Source organism: Schistocerca piceifrons, chromosome 1 (assembly GCF_021461385.2).
Source record: "Schistocerca piceifrons isolate TAMUIC-IGC-003096 chromosome 1, iqSchPice1.1, whole genome shotgun sequence".
In the NCBI taxonomy this organism is placed as follows: domain Eukaryota; kingdom Metazoa; phylum Arthropoda; class Insecta; order Orthoptera; family Acrididae; genus Schistocerca; species Schistocerca piceifrons.
This window is the reverse complement of record NC_060138.1, coordinates 275,620,722-275,641,786: the sequence shown is the minus strand read 5'-3', so window position 1 is coordinate 275,641,786 and position 21,065 is coordinate 275,620,722. Positions and strand designations below refer to the sequence as shown.

The following is a 21,065-nucleotide window of genomic DNA, read 5'->3' as shown; positions in this document are numbered from 1 at the left end:
AACGACCTATCTTACTCGTCGTCGACGCTAACGTCATGAGAAAGTCCATTTGATGTGTATGCTACAGGGAGCATTCCGTTTTTGCCGCAACCTGTGTAAACTCTGCCAATTTCACGCAAAAATATGGGTAGGGTGTCACATGCGTTAAATTTTCCTTGCAACCGCAAGTTATGTAAATAAAGGTACTGAAACAGGTAGAGTTGTCTCTTTCTCCTGGACGCCCTTCTTTTTTAATGGAAGATTTCACATATTTCTACAGCCGCTCGATGCTCTGCGTATGCACACTGGAGCCATCCGCAGGCACAAACTCTAAAGAGTGGTTGAAGAACTCGTGGTTGAATCCTTCTGCTTTGAGTGTCTTGCAGGACTGAAAGCTGTCTGTAATAACTTTACTACCGGGAAATATAAAGCGCTTTATCAAATCGACCAAAGTTACCCTGTCTCTGGACAACACTCACACAACAAAACTCTTCAGGGACTCTCATTCCATACCACCGAATATATTTGATTTCTTCTTTGAAGGTCGTCCTCTCTAATTTTTCCTTCTTGCTATGTGCGATTCGTCCACTTCAACAACTTTACTTGGTCCACCGATCGGTACACTGTCGGTCGTCACTATCACATAATACATGTCTCTGCAAAACCCGAAATAGTCGCACACGGTATTGGTAGGTAGGTCAGTTTCCGATGATGTTGCTTGCAGGGTGTAGTCCCTAATCCAACAAGATAGAAGAATTATGCTGGTGTATGGATAATTTGGAATAGTCATACCATGTATTCTTCCTGATAGTCGTTCGTTTCCCACGCTTTCCGAAATGAAATTGTAACGGTATTTAAGTATCAGAACTCTCCTTACGAACTTTTATACATTTCGGCCCACTGCTGTCTACACAGTCCCTCCTTTTGTCATCCAGTATTAGTCCATATTTGCGACATAAAGTCAAACAAGTTTATACATTGCACAGAGATTCAGGGAGAGCATAAGGGAGCAATTGACAGGAATGGGGGAAAGAAATACAGTAGAAGAAGAATGGGTAGCTTTGAGGGATGAAGTAGTGAAAGCAGCAGAGGATCAAGTAGGTAAAAAGACGAGGGATAGTAGAAATCCTTGGGTAACAGAAGAAATATAGAATTTAATTGATGAAAGGAGAAAATATAAAAATGCAGTAAGTGAAACAAGCAAAAAGGAATACAAACGTCTCAAAAATGAGATCAACAGGAAGTGCAAAATGGCTAAGCAGGGATGGCTAGAGGACAAATGTAAGGATGTAGAGGCCTATCTCACTAGGGGTAAGATAGATACCGCCTACAGGAAAATTAAAGAGACCTTTGGAGATAAGAGAACGACTTGTATGAATATCAAGAGCTCAGATGGAAACCCAGTTCTAAGCAAAGAGGGGAAAGCAGAAAGGTGGAAGGAGTATATAGAGGGTCTATACAAGGGCGATGTACTTGAGGACAATATTATAAGAATGGAAGAGGATGTAGATGAAGATGAAATGGGAGATATGATACTGCGTGAAGAGTTTGACAGAGCACTGAAAGACCTGAGTCGAAACAAGGCCCCCGGAGTAGACAATATTCCATTGGAACTACTGACGGCTGTGGGAGAGCCAGTCCTGACAAAACTCTACCATCTGGTGAGCAAGATGTATGAAACAGGCGAAATACCCTCAGACTTCAAGAAGAATATAATAATTCCAATGCCAAAGAGAGCAGGTGTTGACAGATGTGAAAACTACCGAACTATCAGCTTAATAAGTCACAGCTGCAAAATACTAACACGAATTCTTTACAGACGAATGGAAAAACTAGTAGAAGCCATCCTCGGGGAAGATCAGTTTGGATTCCGTAGAAACACTGGAACACGTGAGGCAATACTGACCTTACGACTTATCTTAGAAGAAAGATTAAGGAAAGGCAAACATACGTTTCTAGCATTTGTAGACTTAGAGAAAGCTTTTGACAATGTTAACTGGAATACTCTCTTTCAAATTCTAAAGGTGGCAGGGGTAAAATACAGGGAGCGAAAGGCTATTTACAATTTGTACAGAAACCAGATGGCAGTTATAAGAGTCGAGGGACATGAAACGGAAGCAGTGGTTGGGAAGGGAGTAAGACAGGGTTGTAGCCTCTCCCCGATGTTGTTCAATCTGTATATTGAGCAAGCAGTAAAGGAAACAAAAGAAAAATTAGGAGTAGGTATTAAAATTCATGGAGGAGAAATAAAAACTTTGAGGTTCGCCGATGATATTGTAATTCTGTCAGAGACAGCAAAGGACTTGGAAGAGCAGTTGAATGGAATGGACAGTGTCTTGAAAGGAGGATATAAGATGAACATCAACAAAAGCAAAACGAGGATAATGGAATGTAGTCGAATTAAGTTGGGTGATGCTGAGGGAATTAGATTAGGAAATGAGGCACTTAAAGTAGTAAAGGAGTTTTGCTATTTGGGGAGCAAAATAACTGATGATGGTCGAAGTAGAGAGGATATAAAATGTAGGCTGGCAATGGCAAGGAAAGCGTTTCTGAAGAAGAGAAATTTGTTAACATCCAGTATTGATATAAGTGTCAGGAAGTCATTTCTGAAAGTATTCGTATGGAGTGTAGCCATGTATGGAAGTGAAACATGGACGATAAATAGTTTGGACAAGAAGAGAATAGAAGCTTTCGAAATGTGGTGCTACAGAAGAATGCTGAAGATTAGATGGGTAGATCACATAACTAATGAGGAAGTATTGAATAGGATTGGGGAGAAGAGAAGTTTGTGGCACAACTTGACCAGAAGAAGGGATCGGTTGGTAGGACATGTTCTGAGGCATCAAGGGATCACCAATTTAGTATTGGAGGGCAGCGTGGAGGGTAAAAGTCGTAGAGGGAGACCAAGAGGTGAATACACTAAGCAGATTCAGAAGGATGTAGGTTGCAGTAGGTACTGGGAGATGATGAAGCTTGCACAGGATAGAGTAGCATGGAGAGCTGCATCAAACCAGTCTCAGGACTGAAGACCACAACAACAACAACAACATGAGCATGGAATTAGATTCTTCCACGTGAGGCAATCGGCCGAAGAAACGTCAACAATACCAGACATCCCAATCACTACCGACATAAATCGTCTGAGTTTCCCTAGCACTCACAAATAATTTATTATAACGCCCGCCACCACTGTCGCGTGATCGATTTACAATCGCAATTTCGATATTTGTCGTTTGGAGCCCGCGGCTTCGATAGGCAAACCTTCTTGGAAATTACCAAATATTGTTTCAATAGATTTTCCTCGACTCTTTTTTACCTATATGTGGCAGTCTACAGGAAATGAGACAGACGGAGGGAAAGTAAGCAAAATATCTATTATTTCAAAAATAACAACCATAACTGTTAAAACATTTATCCCACTATGACAAAACCGTGAATACCTTCAGGAAAAATTTTGAGGTTGCCTACGAAACCATGATTGTACCGCGTCGAGCACCTCTTCGTCCGAAGCAAATCCGCTGCTACGAGTGTCTTTCTTCAGACCTGCAAAAATGTGGGAATCATATGGGGAGAAATCGGCACTGTCTGAGGATGGGTCCGCCCACATGTTGCCAAAGTTGTTTCGACTACGCTACGGAAATTTCGTTGGGAAGCCATACACACCCTCCATATAGTCCTGATCTTTGCCCATGCGATTTCCATATTTTTAGAGTCCTCAAAAAAAGACGCTTGCGGCCGTCGATTTGCTTCGGACGAAAAGGTGTAAGCCTGGGTGCAAACATTGTTCCGTAAACAGTTTTTCATGAAGACGCTTACCGTCTTTTCTTACAGTGGGACAAATGTACGAATATTAACAGTTATGGCAATTAGTACTGAAATACCGGTTTACTTAACTTTTTCCATTTGCCTCGTTTTCATTTGACTGCCCCTTACATTTAGACGAACTGTGCCGAATTGCACTAAGCAGTTTGGAATACGATAATTTGATGCGAAACGTACTACGAGTATTTGCCTGCATAAGCTGGCAGAGGCTTTAGGGATTTATCAATGCAATTAACATCAAAAGCAGTAGTAATCAGAAAGATAATTATATTTCGCATTTATCTGTTTGCTTTTCAGCAGAAAAAGTAGGTGTTGACGTAGCCCTCAGAGACGCAGTGCTTTATTCTATCTGATGCCTTGTAACTGTATGGTGTCATATAACAGGCTGGGTCCACAAGCCCACAGCACTGCGCAGTGCTGGAAGCCACGTTTCTTCGCACATCTTGCCGGCCGGTGTGGCCGTGCGGTTCTAGTCGCTTCAGTCTGGAACCGCGTGACCGCTACGGTCGCAGGTTCGAATCCTGCCTCGGGCATGGATGTGTGTGATGTCCTTAGGTTAGATAGGTTTAAGTAGTTCTAAGTTCTAGGGGACTGATGACCACAGCAGTTAAGTCCCATAGTGCTCAGAGCCATTTGAACCATTTTTTTCTTCGCACATCTTGATGTTTGGTGAGATATCTGCTACAACTGCTCGTGTTCACTTAAATTCAGTTTTCCTTTTGCTATGTCCATTGTTAAGACGTCGCATTGGAAAGTAGGCGTTCACCGTCTAGATATTTTCCTGCAAATTATTTCCAGTCAGATTACGTTACTAATTTGATTTACAGTCCTGTACACTGTACTGAAGAAGGGATTTCTCTTGATTTGGGGCGTATCCGGACTTACTTTCATAGGCAATCTGTCTTTAAATCCCAACAGGAAATTTACAAATTGAATATTTGAATAATCTTATCTTCTTGGGGGACTACATTCGTACAGAATTTTTTGATAGAAATTTTCGCCATTTGGCTTTTAATTTGTCATTTGTTTTATACAATCACGATTTGGCCTTTGGAGCCATTCTCAAGCGCAAAACACATTTAACGTTTCAGCATGCTCTGGAGAATGGCTGCAAAGGCCAAAATCATGATTATCTAAAATAAATGATCAATTAAAAGTCAAATCACGAAAATTTCTTTCAAACAATTGAATATTTGAAGTCGTGTGTTGTTTTCGAAGGAAACGTAAGTGAAGAGACTGGAAACGTTTGAGATGTTGCGATACACAAAGAAGTGAAACATCAATTGGGCTAAGCTATTGCAAACAATAGGCGAGGGAAAGGAAAGACATTTAAGCCTTTATCTTCAACTGACAACGAGATTTTTTTAAGTAACAGTCACGGCATACGCCCAAGGTGGTGTAAAGACGCTCAAATAAGGATGCTTGTACAGGAGTTTGGACTCTCTCGTCCCAATTACGAATCCCGTGTACCAGTCTATGATAGGAGAAACGTTTATAGAGACGCTAGTGGAATGTATTGATGAAGCATCCATAAATAGTGTAACGGCCTTCCGAAGAATCATTAGAGGCCAAAAAGGATGTAGCATACAGAACACTTGTGCGATCCATTCTCCAATGCTGCTTGACTGCTTTCGATCCCCAGCTGATCGGATTATAGAAGACATCGAAGCGATTCGAGACGTTGCGCTAGATTTGTTACCGGTAGGTCCGGCAGCGGAGTGTACGCTGATATGAAACTTCCTGGCAGATTAAAACTGTGTGCCCGACCGAGACTCGAACTCGGGACCTTTGCCTTTAGCGGGCAAGTGCTCTACCATTTGAGCTACCGAAGCACGACTCACGCCCGGTCCTCACAGCTTTACTTCTGCCAGTATCTCGTCTCCTACGTTCCAAACTTTACAGAAGCTCTCCTGCGAGCCTTGCAGAACTAGCACTCCTGAAGGAAAGGATACTGCGGAGACATGGCTTAGCCACAGGCTAACTAGCACTCCTGAAAGAAAGGATACTGCGGAGACATGGCTTAGCCACAGGCCACAGGCTGCAAGGCTCGCAGGAGAGCTTCTGTAAAGTTTGGAATGTAGGAGACGAGATACTGGCAGAAGTAAAGCTGTGAGGACCGGGCGTGAGTCGTGCTTCGGTAGCTCAAATGGTAGAGCACTTGCCCGCGAAAGGCAAAGGTCCCGAGTTCGAGTCTCGGTCGGGCACACAGTTTTAATCTGCCAGGAAGTTTTATTATGGAAATGCTCCGTGAGCTCAAATGACAATCCCAGGGCGCAATAAGTCATTCTTTTCGCGAAACACTATTGAAAAAGTTTAGAGAACTGGCATTTGCGACACAGTGCAAAACGATTCTACTGCCACTCGTGTAATGACAGAAAAGACAAGACAGAGATATCACGGCCCGCACGGAAGCATGTGGAAGGTCGTCTTTCCCTCGGTCCATTTTCTGATGTACCGGGAAAAGGAATGACTGGCACCGTTACAAGGCGTCCTCAATCATTCATTGTATGGTTGGATCCGGATTTCGGGGTTCATGTAAACGTAGAATCTGACAAAGAAATGTACAGAAATAAAGGACAGGAACGCATCTCATTCCGTTCCTACAGAACTATTTCAACAACACCAGTTTCAAAACAGTACAGAATACTGGATTAGCTCCCGGAATACCACGTAATACATGTACAACACGGGGGAGGCGGAAAATTAGATTTCAACACCACGTCGACGACCGCGGCAGATACGAAGCACAAGATCGGCTGAACAAAGATAAAGGAAATCGCCCGATTTCTTCTTTTTTTTCTTCAGGAAGCATCCTGGCATTGGTTTAATCGTTCTGGAATCCATGGAAAACTTAAAATTTGCATGGTCCAATCGAAGTCTGAACCCCACAACTACTGAATATGACCCCAGTGTCTGGATGACTGCCCACCACAATGCTCGGCAAATACAGCCTCAAACTGTTCAGCGACTCCAGGCAAATATGCATGAGAGAATGCTGAAAACGGCTGGCGAACTGGGCCTTATCACCATATTTGTTTAGCTGTTCACCACAAGTAGTCTAAAGATCTTCAAAGGAAAAAACATTTGGAGTTTTCTCCTCTCTTTTCGTTCTCGGGATACAGCCACCTATTGCATGATTTGCGGATGGTAATGCCCTAATATCAGCTAGTAAAAAAATGCAGAGAACACTTCCGAAATTTGCAAACAAGTCTGACCATTTTTGAATTTAAAATTTAAATGAAAAACGTATGATAGTAAGCAAATTAGAATGAAGGACACAATAACAAGACTGAAATTAATAAAATATTTGAAAAGATGTAGTAGTAAGAAAACACCTTATATTTTCATTTATACACTCAGACGCGTTTCGGTTTCTTAACAAGGCGTCCACAGTGGTTGAACTAGAATATTACATGATATTTCGTATTCACATATTAGTTTTTAGTTTTAAAAGAGCTCACTAAGTACTCTATAATAAAATGAAACGGTACCTACAGTAAAATGTGTAATTCATTAACAAAATATGTTTGATCTTCGGGTAATACGTTAGACGCTTCACTGTAAGTATGTTTTCCTTTTATTATAAAATATTTACATTGTTTCAAATCTAAAAACTAATATGCGAAAGGGAAAATTGCGTAACATATTCCAAGCCAAACACCCTGAATGCTTTAGGCAAAACACTTCTGCTTCTATAAATAAAGATTCATGTGCAGCATGCAAAAATGATTTTTCTTCCTAACTACTACTATTTATGTATAGATGCTGTGAAAAATGGCCAACACAACAGCATATAAAAAGTTGATCAGTTTTGTTATTTAGCCACCTTAATTTCGAAGACCACAGATGCAGCATGGAAATCAGGGAAAGAACTGCAACAGCAACACTTAATTTAATTAAAGAAGATAACCATGAAATGAACAGGACTTTAGTATAGGGAAAAGAAACGGTTTGCCAAGACGTTCGCTTCTGGCGTGCTCCTGTATGTCTGTGAAAGATGGACAGACAGGAAAAGCTTGGAAGCAATAGAAATGTAGCTTTTGAGAAGACTAACGAACACGGGCTGGGCAAAAAAATTAAATCCAATGAAGATGTTTTAAAGGAAATCAACTACTGAATAAACCTCATAACTTCTAAATGGTTCAAATGGCTCTGAGCACTATGGGACTTAACATCTATGGTCATCAGTCCCCTAGAACTACTTAAACCTAACTAACCTAAGGACATCACACAACACCCAGTCATCACGAGGCAGAGAAAATCACTGACCCCGCCGGGAATCGAACCCGGGAACCCGGGCGTGGGAAGCGAGAACGCTACCGCACGACCACGAGCTGCGGACTCATAACTTCTCAAAAAGGAAAATCAAAAATTTTTTTGGACATTTATTTAATCAATAAAATTTAAACGCGTTAATGGGATAGAAATCATTTGGGAACTGGAACCAACGGGAAACCATGATATAATATTTCTATCCATCTGAGGCAAAAAGTCAAACGTATCAAGCAATTAACAAGACAAAAATAAAGAAAGAGTGACTGCAGCGACAAAGCATAGATTTTATAAGTTGAATGATTGATATTATTATTATTATTAATATCATTATTATTTAATTTGTATATTGGCTGGTGTGCCGCCCTTGGGATTTTTTTGTGTAACTGAGACACGGATGGAAACTTTGCCGCCGGCACATACGTAAAAAATCCGGCAGTAAGAACGCCCTTTCTAGTACAATTGAAGAAAGAGAGCCGATCAGCGTGTAAGCTAGTGAGCTTGTGAAGCAAAGTGCCTGGTGCCGATCTTCGGAGATACAGGGCGCGCTCCTCAAAGCCACAGAGCTATTAAAACAGCATGCAGAGCAGCGAACTGCTGTCTTTGAAAGTAGCTCCTATTGAACGGTAACGTGAGTGAAAAAAGTCGCGCGCTTATTACTTTCAAGCGAGCGCTCTTGTTAGCTGGAGAGGTCTTATCGGCCCGCTACCAGAACCCATTCGTCATTTATTCTCCGCGTACGTACTGGAACATAGAATCAAGCGGTTTTTTTTTGTTTAGGTTTGTTTCTGTTATTACTGACCGGCAACAGTAACATGCTTGCAGCTATGTTGTAAGTGGTACAAATTTCATTTGCAGTAGCTAAGATAAACTCGTTAGGTTAAAACATTCTGGCGAATGTCATGAAGTCTAAATACTGTCCACAGAAATATTACCTCAGCTCTGAGAGAGAGATGCAGGCAATAAATAAGAAACGGTGAAAAATAAAATCATATAAAACAAGGAGAAGCGGCGAGATGCTGCCTATATCCACGGTTGCGACTGATTGGTAACTCTAGTAGCTACGTTTGTTTGGCGTTTTCCATATTTTTACCATTTACTTCTACATTTCGTCAGGCGCTTGCAAATTCAATTTCGAAATGCAGTATACAGTACATTACGCATCATGGTTGTTTGATCCTACAGACCCGAAATATTCCATTTTATTTTTTTATGCCGTACACTGTGCTTGTGCTGGAAGAATAGTATGATACATAGGGCTCAGTGAGGTGATCGCTACGAATTTTTCCATTTGATTTTATTACGAAACATGCCCATTTTCGTTTCTCTTAGAATAAACCGAACAGAAATTATTTTGACAGGCTGTTAAATTTAGTCTGTCTGTCTGTACGCTAAATAAATCTGCGCGATTCAGAATCAGTCTGCATTGACTCTTTGGCCAGTCTTTATACCAACGGAACGTCATACCAAAAAAGAAGTATCTAACTTGTAATTTACTGATATCGACATTTTTCAGCATGCCCGTACGATAATCCGACGGAAAGCTATCTGGCTATCAAAGGTATTGTTGCATAAACCTTCCCATAAGTCTTACCGAGTTCATGAAAATTAGGTACGGAAACAATAAATTCGGCACAGCATACATGAGTCCTGCCATAGAGAGATATGTTGTAAATGTCCTCAAAGAAGCTCTTTCAACGTAGATCTAACAGTCTTTTTATTTACTCCGGAATCTTACTTTCTGTACAATTGTTAAGAAAATGTTATCGAAATGCAAATCGTTTTTCTCTCTACTCCTCACGAAGTGCACGCTGTAGCGTCTTTTGAATCATTGTATGAGTATTTCACTTATTAAATATAGGTAAAAAAACATTGTGGCAGTGGTCAAGTAATATTTGCACCGAGAAACTAGAAAATATGAATTTATTATATCCACGGAAAAGTTTTGAGGCTCTGCAATCTCAAAATATCAGTCTTCTCGCTATGATTCTGATTTTGCCATCAGTCAATTTTCACGTATTAGTAGTGATTTCGCAATCTATAGAGTTTATGAGGATGGGCCATTGCGAATACAAACTTAACAGATACGGTGTCAATGTGAAAGACAAAAGAAGAATGTATTCCAAAATACGCTTATCATGTTAGGTGAAAAAATACCACTTAAACCTCCGACGTAAACAATTAGTTACAACATACACCCGATGCGTGCATCAGAGGAGGTTGTAAGTACACAAGGCCGTTTTATGTATACCATTTGTACATTTCCTAGAGACAAGAAAGCTTTACAAGGCAGAAGTGAGGCGAACTCGGAGGCGTCGCGGCGAGTGGAGTGTGAGGGACTCACCGGACATGGGAGCGCGCTGGTTCATCCGAGGCCCCTGGCTCTCACACCATGCACGGCCGCCGTGTTGCACGCCCTGCCTTCTGCGAGCCGCGTGCGCGCTCCGCTCGTCGCCGACTGCTGCGCTCCGCAGCCGCGCGCCGCCTCTGACCAGCGATACTATTGATCCGACAGCTGACGTCAACGTAGTGCGCCAACTGCCCGCCAGATGGCACTGTCGACAGACAACCCATCCTCGCTCTCGAGTCCCCAGAATGCAGTTGCGCGAGAGGTGCTCTCACTGCAACGAAAAGTATTGACCCTTTTTATTTTTACTGATACCATTAATATCTGAGATATCACACGATGTGGCCATTTTCATCACCTGCGCACCTTTTCAGTTTCCACCGGAGTAATATTTTGGCATTCTGTCCTTAGGCTTTGTGGTGGAACGCCGTGACATTGGTGGTGCTTTCAGCTGCCTATGAAGGGTGAACATAAAAAAATACCGACAACTCTTAGTACATTATGCGGAAGAATCCTTATGCTGAAATGAACACTTTGGGTGCCGGGGAGAGGCGTGCATCATCCAGGGCTACGTGGAGTTTCCGACCGTGGCATGTCCACCCATACCTAGATACCAAAGGTACCGTGGCACTTGCTACCCAACTGTAGGTGCCACGGGTACAGTGGCACTTCTGACCAACCGGGGGTGCACCGTGGTATTCACGACCAGGGCGTGCCCCACTGCCGATTTAGCCAGTCGTTCACCAGGAGGGGATGTGTTGTCACCTTCTGTCAGGCACTCCCCTCGGCGACAGCCTTCGTTTCCGCGTAACTTCGTACACTATTTGAATTCTTTACGCCGTTAGTAATGTAAATAATCACCACATCGAATGGAGAGCGTGTCTTCCCAAGGACGATCGTCGCTGCCGGGTGTACAGTAAATCTGGTGAGTTTACGAAATGATTGCGCCTGAATTTCGAAGGGAATAAGTTCCGATAACGTTGAAAAACTGCAAATGGCAGAATCATGGTGGAATAGCAACATTCTTGCCAACCTGACGGAACGGATGAGAAGATTAAAAAATGAATGCATAAATGCAAGAAAAGAGGCCGCGAAGAAAAGGCAGTGGCTAATTTTCACTTGCTTGGTGAGAAATTTCAAGATTTGAAAGATAAAAGCTCATATTTCGTCGAAAATACGTCAGATTATGAGAACCCCAAGACTGGACTGTGTAGAGCAAGCGGAGGTGCCATTGGGACGATCAAGAAGCCTGGCTTTAGTTCGGAGATTCAATTGAGTGAAAGTAGTTGAAGGTAATAATTTTTTGAACACTGACGGTGGGTTTCTTCCTGACAAAAGGATCGTGGGGTTCGCTTGTGAAGAAGCGGAGACAATCCAGTGTGAAAATGAAACTGTTCTTGTGGACGGATTGAAAAATAAAATGTCTGGGGAACAGAATACAAAAACTGGGACTAACAGAGAAATACAAGGAAGAGAAGAAATCTGATCGTTTTGCCGCATGCGTGCTGCAGTGGCACATCTTCCATTAAACATTGTTGATGAAGCGTGAGCCGGCCGGTGTGGCCGTGCGGTTCTAGGCGCTTCAGTCTGGAACCGTGCGAACGCTACGGTCGCAGGTTCGAATCCTGCCTCGGGCATGGATGTGTGTGATGTCCTTAGGTTAGTTAGATTTAAGTAGTTCTAAGTTCTAGGGGACTGCTAACCTCAGATGTAAAGTTCCATAGTGCTCAGAGCCAGTTGAATCATTTTTGATGAAGCGTGAATGATAATAATGGGAGAAAATTCCAGCAGAGAAAAGGTCACACAGTTCGCAGACCATATGATCAATCAATTGATGAAAATCCTAGTGCGCTAACTGAAATATTTATTTATTTACTTAATATGATCTCATTGGACCATCAGGCCCTCTGTTACAATGAACCTGGGTTTCATACAGGGTGTTTAAAAAATGACCGGTATATTTAAAACGGCAATAAAAACTAAACGAGCAGCGATAGAAATACACCGTTTGTTGCAATATGCTTGGGACAACAGTACATTTTCAGGCAGACAAACTTTCGAAATTACAGTAGCTACAATTTTCAACAACAGATGGCGCTGCGATCTGGGAAACTCTATAGTACGATATTTTCCGCATATCCACCATGCGTAGCAATAATATGGCGTAGTCTCTGAATGAAATTACCCGAAACCTTTGACAACGTGTCTGGCGGAATGGCTTCACATGCAGATGAGATGTACTGCTTCAGCTGTTCAATTGTTTCTGGATTCTGGCGGTACACCTGGTCTTTCAAGTGTCCCCACAGAAAGAAGTCACAGGGGTTCATGTCTGGCGAATAGGGAGGCCAATCCACGCCGCCTCCTGTATGTTTCGGATAGCCCAAAGCAATCACACGATCATCGAAATATTCATTCAGGAAATTAAAGACGTCGGCCGTGCGATGTGGCCGGGCACCATCTTGCATAAACCACGAGGTGTTTGCAGTGTCGTCTAAGGCAGTTTGTACCGCCACAAATTCACGAAGAATGTCCAGATAGCGTGATGCAGTAATCGTTTCGGATCTGAAAAATGGGCCAATGATTCCTTTGGAAGAAATGGCGGCCCAGACCAGTACTTTTTGAGGATGCAGGGACGATGGGACTGCAACATTGGGCTTTTCGGTTCCCCGTATGCGCCAGTTCTGTTTATTGACGAAGCCATCCAGGTAAAAATAAGCTTCGTCAGTAAACCAAATGCTGCCCACATGCATATCGCCGTCATCAATCCTGTGCACTATATCGTTAGCGAATGTCTCTCGTGCAGCAATGGTAGCGGCGCTGAGGGGTTGCCGCGTTTGAATTTTTTATGGGTAGAGGTGCAAACTCTGGCGCATGAGACGATACGTGGACGTTGGCGTCATTTCGACCGCAGCTGCAACACGGCGAACGGAAACCCGAGGCCGCTGTTGGATCACCTGCTGCACTAGCTGCGCGTTGCCCTCTGTGGTTGCCATACGCGATCGCCCTACCTTTCCAGCACATTCATCCGTCATGTTCCCAGTCTGTTGAAATTTTTCAAACAGATCCTTTATTGTATCGCTTTTCGGTCCTTTGGTTACATTAAACCTCCATTGAAAACTTCGTCTTGTTACAACAACACTGTGTTCTAGGCGGTGGAATTCCAACACCAGAAAAATCCTCTGTTCTAAGGAATAAACCATGTTGTCTACAGCACACTTGCACGTTGTGAACAGCACACGCTTACAGCAGAAAGACGACGTACAGAATGGCGCACCCACTGACTGCGTTGTCTTCTATATCTTTCACATCACTTGCAGCGCCATCTGTTGTTGAAAATTGTAACTACTGTAATTTCGAAAGTTTGTCCGCCTGAAAATGTACTGTTGTCCCAAGCACATTGAAACAAACGGTGTATTTCTATCGCTGCTCGTTTAGTTTTTATTGCCGTTTCAAATATACCGGTCATTTTTGAAACGCCCTGTATGTACAGTACCTTTTTTACATCACAGTTACCTAAGATATAGCAATTTTAATATGAAAAATAGTATTAAAATTATTTCAGTATCTGAAGTGGTTGTGTGAGTTAATGATACTATGAACTAATAAAGTTACTACTGGCAGGACTTGTACTACTGCAGCTCCTGCCACTAATAGTGATAATAGTAGTAATAATGATGACAATAACAACAATGATGACAGTGGCAGATATTACAAAAATTATAAGTACACAAAATATATGGTTTCTGATACAGTTAGTTCTAGGGAAAGGAAATTGAAGGAGACTGCACAAGCTAAGAATACTGGGAAATGAGAAAGATTTGGTTGGAAAGAAAGGATGCTCAAAGGTAACGAATCCGTATAGGGACAATGGTAATCCTTACTGTTGCGTTAGTAGACACATCAGTAACTGTCTTCTGAAGTTGGAGATGTTACGCATTTCTCTAAAACAATTCGGGTGGTTGTTCCAGAGCCTGGTTTCTGCTACTGAGAAGGACTTCGAGAAAGTGGTTGAATGATAGAATGGGACAGAAAGGATTTTGCTCTGATGGGAACCGCTGTTTCTGCCTTGTTGTTCAGACAAGAGCGTTAAGGTCGAGGAAAGATTTGGAGGAGGGGGGGGGGGGGGGGGGGGCAGTGCGTGATGCAACTAGGATAGCCGATCAGGGAGTCGAACATCACAGACATTCATACCCAACTGCAGGCACCTTGAGCTATCCTAAGAAAGGCCTTTGCAGGATAACACGACTATAATCAATAACTGGAAGTGTAAGTGTTAGTACAAGCTCCTTTTTCAGGTCAAGAGGGGATGGTTTTTTTATATTTTTTAGGGCATGGAGGGATGCCCTCTCGTACATTTCAGTTAGTGCTCAGTTCAATTTTAGATTTTCATTTGTTATTGCTGCTAGACTCATTGCTGAAGGAGAGAAGGTGATATTTGTCCCATTTAGGGTTAAAGATGGCAGGGATTCCAGATATTTCGAGCCTAGGATGACCAACCAGTACCGCTTGGGTTTTGAATGGGTTGAACTTTAACCCTACTTCCGACGCCCATTATGATAGTGCATGTATGTCGATACTGAGTTTGTCGATATTTGTCTTCAGATTTATTGGTTTTGCATTTATGTACAGCTGAAGGTCATCAGCGTACATGTGCTATTTGCAGTAGGACAAAACTGATGACAACATTTATGTGCTATAAAAAGGCTATAAGATCTAATATCGAAACGTGGGGGACATTGATACTAACTCCCTCCATTGTCATATCATGGGGCATAGCTGGCGAGACATCAGGTATGAGTGGAAGAATTTACTGCACTTGGAGAGATGTTTTTAACCAGTGGCTAAGGACCACGAACACTACCAGAGGTTAGCATTGAAAACTTAACTCCTCGATAAATCAAAAACACATGAACGTATACTTCGCAATAAATAAGCTAAAGGAAAAAGAAGTAAATACTGTAATTGAAATTAGAAAACATTTCATTGGCCTGGCACTTCAAAAAAGTCTTGACAAAAGGTTAAAATGCATTTTAAAAATATATAAGGACTCGAAAGATTCAAGAGAATGTATAAAACCTATGGATTTCTTAGAAAAAATTGAGTGAGAAACTAAAATCCATAAAATAAGAGCAAAAGTTGCATTATTTGTTAAAGTAAGGCCCTAATGCTGTAGAAAGAAAAAAGATAAAAATTAAAAATAAGTTAAATATGTATATGTATTATGCGCATAGCTAGTCCTCAGTCTGAATAAAATGTGAGGGGATATTTTTACTATTAAAACGGTCGGAAAGTCCATGATGTCGGATCCAGGGACCAGTTGTAGGGGGAAGGAAGTCGGGCACATTTTGCTATTGGTTTCTCTTCCCACCCCCACCTCCTGTCACTTACTACAACTTGCCATTACCCCCGTTTTTAAAGTGCCACAGCTGGCTACGATTTGACAACAATGAAGTATATAAAATGTTTGACACAATAATAATAATAATGTGTTCAGACCACTGTTTAGTGTACATTGCTTTAACATAACTTCCAAGGACCTGTAACTCCGAGAAATAAATAATTTGAAAACCAATCGTCCGTGACATTGAAATTTACATGTGACATGCAATTGGTTTAACAGCTATAACAAACTAACACAACTTTTACAGCGTCATAACTTACAAGATATGAATCCTAAGTGTGCACTTGACGTTCTCAGTATTTCATTAAGCTATGCTGTAGTGAATAGAGGTCTGCGGTCTATGGAAAGTAGGCGTGTAAGTGAGGCAAATGGCGTCATTTACTGTCGTTTTCGCCTACATTTGAGAAAGTTAGTCTTCATTAGTTTGTCTTTGTAATGTTTTTACCTTTCTGTCTTGCCATATTTTCTTGTGAATTGCCGGTTCTATGAAGCACGCAGGGTTTTTTGTTAGTAGTTACGGTCGGTCCGATAATGGGCGCCTCGACCTGGCTGGTACATTCTTTGCTCCGTGCCAGTGCGCAAGCGTATCCTCGTGAGCAGGTGCTCAGGCAAGCAACTGGACATTATCTTGTGTTAAAAGTGACTTGTAATTTTCTGGTATCCCTACTATTCCAAGGCTTGGTTTTCATACTACTATATTTCTCAAAAATTGGTGGAGAAATTTGGAAATCGGTATACGTAAAAATATTAACGTCTTTAATAAGATTTCTTTTTTGGGTGCGAAGGGGTGAGTGGAGTCATGATTTTGTGTCTGTGCCTGACCGCAGGGCATCGAAGTTTGAGAACGGTAGGGTTGATAGCTGATTGATTACGATATCAAGTACATTATGATCAAATTTCAATGGCACCGTTCTTAAACTCTGATGCCCTACATTGATTTTCCGATAAATGACGAGCTTGTCATACTACATAACATACAAGCCTTGGCATTTTTCCTGTATATCCTGTATACAATGAGAGTGTCAAGATTGGAGGTCATTTGCATTAGACAGATCTAGTACACTGCTGGCAACTGAAGCTGCAACACCAGGAAGGGTAGTAAATAACGAAATTTTGCTTATTGTGCGTATACACTGGTAGCGAACCCAGCGATGCTTCGCACTTGCTAAATGTGTCTGGGAATTGGATACATGTCCTAATCTCTTTCTGGCCCCCCTCTCTGCTCATCTCCTCCTACTCCCTTCCCTCCAATTGCTCCTCCATTTCTCTCTGTCTATCTCCTCCTTCTCTCTCTCTGTGTCCATGACTTCCCCCTTACCTCTCCCTCCATCTCCTCTTCCACCCTCTTTCTAACCATGAGTCTTCCCGGGGACTGGGCTTTTGTGTTGTCCTTATCATTTCATAGTCATCATCATCATCATCATCATACGCGAGAGTGGTTGGATTGGACTGTGTAAGTAAATTGGACTGAGTAAAACTTGTGGCTTTGTAAAGGCGCTGATGACTGTACAGTTGAGCGCCCCGCAAACCAGCCATCATCATCATCATGTAACCATGAAAGCTGTTTATTGCTATTGCAAACTAAACCTTGATTGGGAATTGAAGCCGATTGAAATAGATGAGAAGATGGTTGGTATCATTGAGAGAGACGTCTCCAGCGGCTGGCTCTATGAGGATAGTAACTTCGATGATAGTATTTTGCACGGTTTTAATCTGCGAACAGGCAGGATTACAATGTTTTGCAGGATTCATATTCCATAGTAATACTCTAATCATAGGTCAATAACCCATAAAAACTACTTTCCGATTAAAGTAATCTCGTACTGAGGAGTGACCAAAGACACTTTCAAAAGAATAACTTCGTTAACACAACGAAGCTCGATTACAATGTCCTTGGATGAATATCCACACAACTATATACAACAGAAATGTCTCTCCTGTAACGTTGTCTGTCATTTTCCTACACGACTAACCCTAGGACAAGTAGGCAGCGGCGTGAAGCCCTGGGACGCTATTGGGCCGTAGTGCCGTCGAGGAGCACCGAGGCAAAACTGCTGGTAATGCCAACTGGTAGCGCAGGAACTGAACTGCTGATGTGGTGGGACGAAACTGCTGGTACTGTCGACTTGAGGCATAAGGCGTAAATTACTTCGCCCAGTCGAGTCACGGCCTAAATAAACGGGTGAGTACCGATATCCGCTTGGCGCTGCGAGAGCTCGCGACCTGACAGCAAAATAGTGCCCGGCCACAGCACTCTCTGCTGCGAGGAGTACGCCGCATGCTGGCGAGGTCGGCGCTCCCAGATGTTGTGGAGGCGCCGTGCAGCTGCGTGGAAAACGGCCCAGGCCATACAGGAAAAATATCTCTGTTTTGATGAGAGCCGTTTACGCACGGCGTCCTGGCGGGACGGGTACCCACACGGCCTGCCTAATATACGGAAGAAACGACTACCAGGCAGATACAACACCTATTTCCTGTGAAAACCAGCTGTGAGGAAGAAGACAAAGCAGTATATTGTCCTGCATACAATTTTCGTTTAAAATTATATACAACGAGATAGAATATATTTCAGAGAAGCCATTTGTGTAATGATTTAAGTGCCCTGCTGTCATAGTTAAAACTAATTGTGAAAAAGTAAATGAAACTGCACTTTTTTACAGCACGGCATTTTCTTCCTCGCAATCGCTTTTAACAGATAGCAAATTGTTGTTTTAAAAAATATGTAGCCTATGTAAGCACTGAAGAAAATTTGTCAAACACTTTTCAACATTATATATATATATATATATATATATATATATATATATATATATATATATATATATATATAAAATGTCCATACCGATGTTTCTTACGGGATCGCGTAAAATCTTAAGTAATTACCCAAAGACTTTTCGATATTTTAGGTAACAATGGTTTCCCTTTTTATATGCTAAATACATAAACAGCTTTTACCTGTCAGCACGTTATACACGTTATATAAGCGCCGCGTAAATATCTGAAGAACTTTTCGCGATGCATCTATTTACGTACCATACGCAAAAAATATGTAGCGTATGTCCAACCGAACGTTTGTTCGATTATCGTGTAAAAATTTGAAGCAAATCGTTCTATAAATTTCCGAGATTTTTGGTAACAAACGTTTAACTACGACTTGTCTTTATACTGCGTGATTCACGAAGGTATGCAAATATTTTAATATGTTATTCTACAAGTAAAAAAGTTCATATAAACATAGATTTAGTTACGGAGTTACGGTTAGTAAAAGATTTCGCCCGAAATTTCACAACAATGGATTTTTGTGCTTGGGATGAATGAAAGACATAGCTTATCAGGACAAAGTCAATACACGTGAGGTATTACTTGCTCGCATTATGAACGGAATAGACAAAATTAGGAACCACCCTGTGAACCTGAAACGAGCTACAAAAACTGTTTATACACATGCAGCTACATACGTTGAACTCGGCGGAGTCGTTTTTGAACATTTAATGTGAATGTATTGTGGAACTGTATGTACACTGTACAACTTCTATAACAGTGAGCTTTGTTTTTCCCGGTTTAACATGAATTCACGTGTGCTATGATATTAGTGAAAGCAGATTGTCTGACACATCCATACATTTTGAGTTAACGTTATTACCATCATTTTTTGAATCACCCTGTATAGTAGTACAGATTACCGATTGTAGATAACAGGAAGAATGTATGAGTAAATTAGTAAGTGAGTCAGAGATATACAGGACATGAAATTTAATACACACAGCTGCCACCTCTGAGAATAGCAATAGATATAAGCCAGCTGGCCATGGAGTCGAACTGGGCTTGGTTGTCAGATATGGGGCACAACACTCCATGCTGTTTCAACTCTGTGTCACAGTTCATCAATCGTAATGGCTGGCGAGCGGTGGCGTGCCAGTGCATCAGCAACCCATGACGAGATGTTTTCAATACTTGATGAGTCTGGGAATGTGTCAACTGGTGCAACAGCTGGACTCGTACTGTACGGAGTTACGTCAGGATAGCAAAGGCAACATATAGTCTTGCATTATCTTCCGGAAAATTTGACGGATACAGGCACAGCCCTGGGCCCGAAAACTTCAGGTATGGGAAGGGGATCGAGCTGTCTACCCAATGGCACAAAATGCCATCAGGCGAGGCGCCGGGCTCGTATGTCTTGACCAGTTGGTCTTATCTCGAAACAGAAAATAGACTGAAGCCATGTGTTCAGAAACTTTGTAATCATAATGACACTGAAAAAGAGAAAGACACAGCAAAAACTGACATACCAAACGTCTTTTTTCAAAACTGTTTCGTAGAGCAAGATCACACTGTAGTTCATCCCTTAAATCGTCGCAGGAAAGACAAAATGATTGATACTGAAATAAGTGACCGTAGAATAGAAAAGCAACTAAAACACGCAACAGAGGAAAGGCCAATGAACCTGATGGGATACCAGTTCCTGTACCGTATGTCTCCTAAGGAGAGAAGCGTTCCTAATGATTAGAAGAAAGCAAACGTCATTCCTATTTTGAAGAAGGTCCGTCGAGCACACCCACAATACTATAGGCCTATATATGTGACGTCGCTCTGTTGTAGAAGTTGGGAATATGTTTTATACTCGCGATTTATGACACTTCTGGGGAAAGAAAATCTCTGCTGTAGAGACCAACATGCGTTCTGAAAATGACGATCGTATGAAACCCAGCTCACCCTGTTCTTCTATGAGACATAGAAAGCAGTAAATACAGGCGGCCAGGTGGATACCGTATTCCTTGACTTCCGAAATGCATTCAGTAGAAACTTCCTGGCAGATTAAAACTGTGTGCCCGACCGAGACTCGAACTCGGGACCTCTGCCTTTCGCGGGCAAGTGCTCTACCATCTGAGCTACCGAAGCACGACTCACGCCCGGTACTCACAGCTTTACTTCTGCCAGTACCTCGTCTCCTACCTTCCAAACTTTACAGAAGCTCTCCTGCGAACCTTGCAGAACTAGCACTCTTGAAAGAAAGGATATTGCGGAGACATGCCTTAGCCACAGCCTGGGGGATGTTTCCAGAATGAGATTTTCACCCTGCAGCGGAGTGTGCGTTGATAAGAAACTTCCTGTCAGATTAAAACTGTGTCCCCGACCGAGACTCGAATTCGGGACCTTTGCCTTTCGCGGGCAAGTGCTCTACCATCTGAGCTACCGAAGCATGACTAACGCCCGGTACTCACAGCTTTACTTCTGCCAGTACCT

At 42.1% G+C, this 21,065-nt stretch overlaps 1 long non-coding RNA gene across 1 annotated transcript in view; it reads right to left on the bottom strand.

Annotated features, from left to right (window-relative positions):
• LOC124715316 overlaps positions 1–10,523 on the bottom strand; it is a 539,482-nt gene extending 528,959 nt beyond the window's left edge. Inside the window, exon 1 of the long non-coding RNA XR_007005650.1 lies at positions 10,418–10,523. This is a non-coding gene — a long non-coding RNA (uncharacterized LOC124715316). The remainder of the gene's footprint in view (positions 1–10,417) is intronic.
• Positions 10,524–21,065: the final 10,542 nt, after the last annotated feature.